The sequence below is a fragment of the Schistocerca americana genome, chromosome 1, assembly GCF_021461395.2.
Source record: "Schistocerca americana isolate TAMUIC-IGC-003095 chromosome 1, iqSchAmer2.1, whole genome shotgun sequence".
NCBI classification, from domain to species: Eukaryota; Metazoa; Arthropoda; class Insecta; order Orthoptera; family Acrididae; genus Schistocerca; species Schistocerca americana.
This window is the reverse complement of record NC_060119.1, coordinates 672983608-672989237: the sequence shown is the minus strand read 5'-3', so window position 1 is coordinate 672989237 and position 5630 is coordinate 672983608. Positions and strand designations below refer to the sequence as shown.

The 5630-nt window shown below is 43.6% G+C and overlaps 1 pseudogene; it reads left to right on the top strand.

The window, feature by feature from the left end:
• Positions 1-3538: 3538 nt before the first annotated feature.
• On the top strand, positions 3539-3656 carry LOC124557603 (annotated as a pseudogene).
• The last annotated feature ends 1974 nt before the right edge of the window (positions 3657-5630 follow it).

The following is a 5630-nucleotide window of genomic DNA, read 5'->3' as shown; positions in this document are numbered from 1 at the left end:
ACTGAGTTGAAAGACGTCACGTGATAGGGCTATGAAAAGCTGGATGTTGCTTCTACGATATTGCAGAGGGACTTGGCAGCATTGTTGCCATAGCACGTGGTTGATGGCAACGGTGGTCTCGAGAATGTACGGTCACAAGAAGACCAGGCTCTGCAGGGCCACGTGGCACTGCCGGCAGGGAAGACCCTCACGTTCGGCGTTTTGCTCTGGCGCGTCGTGCTCCATCTGCAGCAGCAATTTGAACAGCAGTTGGCACCACAGTGACACAACGAACTGTTACAAGTCGTTTACTTCAAAGACAGCTCCGAACAAGACGCCCTGTTGCCTGCATTCCACTGACTCCAAACCACCGCCATTTGTGTCATCAGTGGTGTCAAGCTAAAGGTCATTGGGGAGAAAAAAATGGTTCAAATGGCTCTGAGCACTATGGGACTCAACTGCTGTGGTCATCAGTCCCCTAGAACTTAGAACTACTTAAACCTAACTAACCTAAGGACATCACACACATCCATGCCCGAGGCAGGATTCGAACCTGCGACCGTAGCAGTCGCACGGTTCCGGACTGCGCGCCTAGAACCGCGAGACCACCGCGGCCGGCCATTGGGGAGAAGAATCGAGGGCAATTGTGTTATCTGATGAAAGCTGGTTCTGCCTCGGTGCCAGTGATGGGCGAGAGTTGATTAGAAGGAGGCCAGTTGAGTGTCTGCAGCAAGCCTGTCTGCGTTCTGTACACGCTGGAGTCACAACTGCAGTTATTGTCTTGGATACGGTTACGTGTGACAACAGGAGCACTCTCGTGGTTATCCCACGTATCCTGACTGCAAATTTGTACGTGTGGTAATTCGACCTATTTTGCTGCGATTCATGAAGAGCATTCCAGGGTGTGTTCTTCAACAGGACAACGCTCACCCACATACCGCTGTTGTAGCCCAGCCGGCTCAACAGAGTGTCGACATGTTCTTGGCCTGCTGGATCACCAGATCTGTCTCCAGTCGAGCACATCATCGGACGACAACTCTAGTATCAGCCACAACCAGCGTTAACGGTCCTTGCACTGACCCACCAAGTGCAACAGGCATGGAACTCCAGCCCACAAACTGACATCTGGCACAGTGTAACACGATGCATGCATGTCTGCATGCTTCCATTCAACTGTCTGACAGCTATACCGGATATTAATGCACATGACCTACATTTTAGAAATGGTTTATTCTATCTATCGCTTGAGCCTTGTCCCACAGTTACGCAGGGTCAGCCGTTGTTAATCGGATTTGGCATGTTAATGGTTAGGGGGTGGCCGGATTCCCTTCCTGCCGCCACCCTGTACCCTCCAGGACGGAATCAGTGTACTCCAACTGTCTGCGTCGAGTGCAATCCATGGAATAGTGCGAATGTGTGCAGATGTCTGCGAGCCGTGTAACTGAGGCGGAAAGTGCGGACCAGCCCGGTATTCACCTAGTGGGATGTGGAAAACCGCCTAAAAACCACATCCAGGCTGGCCGGCTCATCGGCCCTCGTCCTTAATCCGCAGGGCGGATTCGATCCAGCGCCGGTGCGCCTATCCGAGTCCAGGAAGCAACACGTTAGCGCTCTCGGCCACCCTGGCGGGTACATTAGAAATGGTTTATCTCGCGCTTTAATTAACTTGTGACTTTGCGTTGTTAGACAAATCTAGCCCAGAAATTTCATCACTCTACGTTAATTATTTTTGGTGTTGCGATGTTTTTTCCGTGAGTTTATTTTTGAATTAAGTGAAAATTATAGCAATAATGTAATCTCCTGTTAAGATTTTCATTATGATTGTAATATTTTTTCTTTCTTGGGGTTTACACTACATACATTTTTACTATTTGTGGGTTTGGCAGTCGTTTCTGTGACGCAATGCTTCACCTGACACCATAAAAGCAGTTTAGTCGAAACAGAAGAATAATTTGTGCATGAATATTTCTAAAACTTGTAAAATCTGTATTTTGTTTTTTTTGTGTGGCGTCTTTCTGAGGCATAGGTTAGGCTTTCTCTAAAAGGTGGGTTGGACTCCGTAAAGAATCAATACCCAGGATGAGGAGAGGATCAACGATTGTTAAAGTTAACCTGCTATGAGGCTCCTAGTTGGACCTAGCTCACCTTTCTCTCAATCCAACTTCCTCCACATTACATTTTAGATCAGTTCGTACTAAAATGTTAGTAATAGTGAAAAACGAAAGAAATATCTTAGCCGTACTCCCTTTGCTTCATTGTGATAAGTACTTCAATTTTATGCTTTATGTACTTCAGTCCAGATTGGACTCATGGTTGCACAAGTATAATTAACGCTCTGTTCTTCCAAAAAATGCTTCCTTTCAAGCTTCCGTGTGATGTCTTGGTTACGGAGGGTAGATAACGCAATTATAGATAGCAGTCAGCTGCAGTGGCAGTGACGTTCATCCTTTTACTTCAAGTGTCGAGTGTAGATGATGTTATCTGTTCTAGACAGCGACAGACTTTATCTTCACATAGAATGTCAAGGAGCGCGATTATACGTGGTTTTTCCGAATCGTTCTCAATGAATGTATCAATAACAACACTGCCGCTGAATTTCACCCTATGGAACAACGATGAGTCTAACAAATTTTTGTTATTTCAAACTCTATACGGGACAGTGGCATGTACGTTTTTAAATTTGGAAAATTATAAATTACACGTCCCTTTGGCAGCCAGATCTGGAAGCTAGAGAGATCGAAAATGCGTCTCTGACCGTTCTTTCCACCAACTTGTCTTCTAAAGTTATGTCCCCTGCACAGAAGACAACTCGTCGGTTGTGGGATCTTCGTCAGTGCAGGCTGGTAATCTGTCAATTCGAGCCCGTGATTATGCTTTTTGCGAGATGCCACTTGCCCAGATTGGTCTCTGTATCTACAGAGGGCAAGATCTGTAGTACTCACAGTGATGGTAGGTGACACTTCTCATTAATGCATCTTGTTTGGTTACTATTCAAATATTCATGCATTTACACTATCTCTTTCTTTCTTAATTCTATGGTAACTTTTCCATCCAACCTCCGAAATGTGATACACATGTCCGGCTCTCCGGTACGCACTAGACAAGAGTGCGTACTTCACGTGTATCAAGCTGCGTCAAGGCGACTTCTAGCAAAATAACATCCCCCTCCTTCTTTGATTTCCAATATTGGCCTGTTCTCAAAGACAACTAACAATTTTGGAAATGAGAAAATTTTGCCGCTAATGTGGAAAAAATTGAAGTTTCCAATTTCTCAGTAGCTCCTCTACTGTGCCAATGAACTTCTTGGTTTCCGAATTGATTTGTGAGGACCTCGGTGTGGACTTAATTAGCATCAGTTCATCAACTTGGTACGATACCCGTCTGACTTGCTGATCATGTTTACTCTTACGTTTTGTCGCCTTTCCCTTTATCCTCTTTAATGCCAGATCACTTTCCTCTTGAGTAGATAATTCATCTCTGATGGAAAGCTAATTATTTTCTTGATAATACTGGGCACCCTCTCCCCTGTCGTCAATTCCTCCGGAGGTATTTCTGTGGTGCCAACGGCCTTGCCGCAGCGGTAACATCGGTTCCCGTCAGATCACCGAAGTAAAGCGCTGTTGGGCTGGGCTAGCACTTGGATGGGTGACCATCCGATCTGCCGAGCGCTGTTGGCAAGCGGAGTGCAATCAGCCCTTGTGAGGCAAACTGAGGAGCTACTTGATTTAGAAGTAGCGGCTCCGGTCTCGTAAACTGACATTCGGCCGGGAGAGCTGTGTGCTGACTACATGCCCCTCCATACCCCCATCCAGTGACGCCTGTTGGGTTTTCCATGGCCTGTTCGGACGGAGAGTATTTCTGTGGTCGAGTGAGGCAACTCATTGATTATTCTTTCAGACTCTTCCACATGTTCTGCCCACGTATAATGTTTCTAAGCGCAGTAAGTTCTAAATAATCTATTGAGCTCTCTCGTAACTCTCTCGCTCATGTTGGATCGAGGATGGTACTTTGAAATGTAAATGGGTTTTATATCTACGTCGTTCAACATTCGCTTACAGTATACTAAAGTGACCTGCTTTATGTATAGCTAATGATTCTCTCGGGTTTCCCTAGATTGGTAACACAGTCGTTCTTTATTTTGTCTGTTACCGATTTACTAGTAGCCTTTCTCAACGGATATAATTTCACATTCTTTGACAACATATCCAACACCACAAAGACATATTTATATCCTCCTCTGACTTTGAACAGAGGCCATATAAATCCACGCAGACCTTTTCCAATATTTTGCTCGGGATCATGTTATGCTTTTCCATTCTATTTCTAGAATTATACGCCTTTGTCTTCTGACATTTAATGCACATTTTCATTACTGTCCTGATCCTCTTTTAAATATTGCTGAAGTAGCAACTTTTCTTTGTCTTATCTGCGCATTTTTTCGCATCAAAGTGTACATGCGTGTAGTGTATTACCCAAATTAGATTACTTGTACACTGTTTCGGCCAATAGGCCTTCCATTGATTTTTCTCAGAATCTGCTCTCCTATGTAAGATCCCTCTATATATGATATAATATTTACAGATTTTAGTGTTAATATTCGTGCTCCATTCTGCTTTCATAAGCTCAATGTCCTCTTCCTTATTTTGTTCCCTTCTTGGGTTTTGTAGGATGATTCGAATTTTGTCCTCATTCTTTACTTGTCTGAGGTACATAACTGATACCTCCTTTTCCCCTGAATCATTCAAGTCCGCTTTGTCCATTCCAACAGGTAACCTGGATAAATCGTCTGCCACTATGTTATTTTCCCCAGGAATGTACTCGATAGTAGAAATCATACTCCTGGAGAGCAATGACCCATCTGGTCAATCTATTGTGGCTCAGTCTGCAATCTATAAGGAAAGATAATGCTTTATGATCCGTGTAAACCTTAACCTTTCTGCCCACGACACAATATCTAAATTTCTTGTATGCGAAGACTACTGTCAAAGCCTCCTATTCTGTGACAGAATATTTTCTTTCCCATTTATTCAATACTGTACTAGCAAAAAATTTGGTCTTCTTTTCTATTTTCCCATTATTTTCCCACTATTTTCAGAGATGAGCCCCTATACCATATTCTGAACTGTCTGCAAAAATGAAAAATGGCTCATTTAAATTCTGGTGGGCTAACACGATACTGTTAGATAATTCGTCTTTGATCTTTTGAAACTCTTCCCCTCACTCTTTAGCTCACACCCAAGTGGCATTCTTTTTAGTTAATCCCTGCAATGCCTGAGCATTGAGTGCCTGATTGTTGTCAAATTTGCGATAGAATCCGGTGAGCCCTAAAAATGCTTTAATCTGATTTTTGGTCTTAGGCTGTGGGAAATTTCTAATGGTTTCAAGTTTGTCAGGGTCAGGATTGATGCCCTCTGCTGGAGTGAGATGCCCTAAAAATTTAATTTCGCCTTTTCCGAATTCGGACTTGTCTAGGTTGGCACTAATATTATTCTTCTCACATTTTTCAAGAACTTGTTTCAATAATTCATTATGTACTTCCCAACTTTTGACAGTAATTAGAATGTCATCGATGTAGACTGTGATTTTGTCCAGCAGCTGTTATCCTAGCACTTAGTGCAACATGCATATGAAGGCTGATGTTGATATATTCA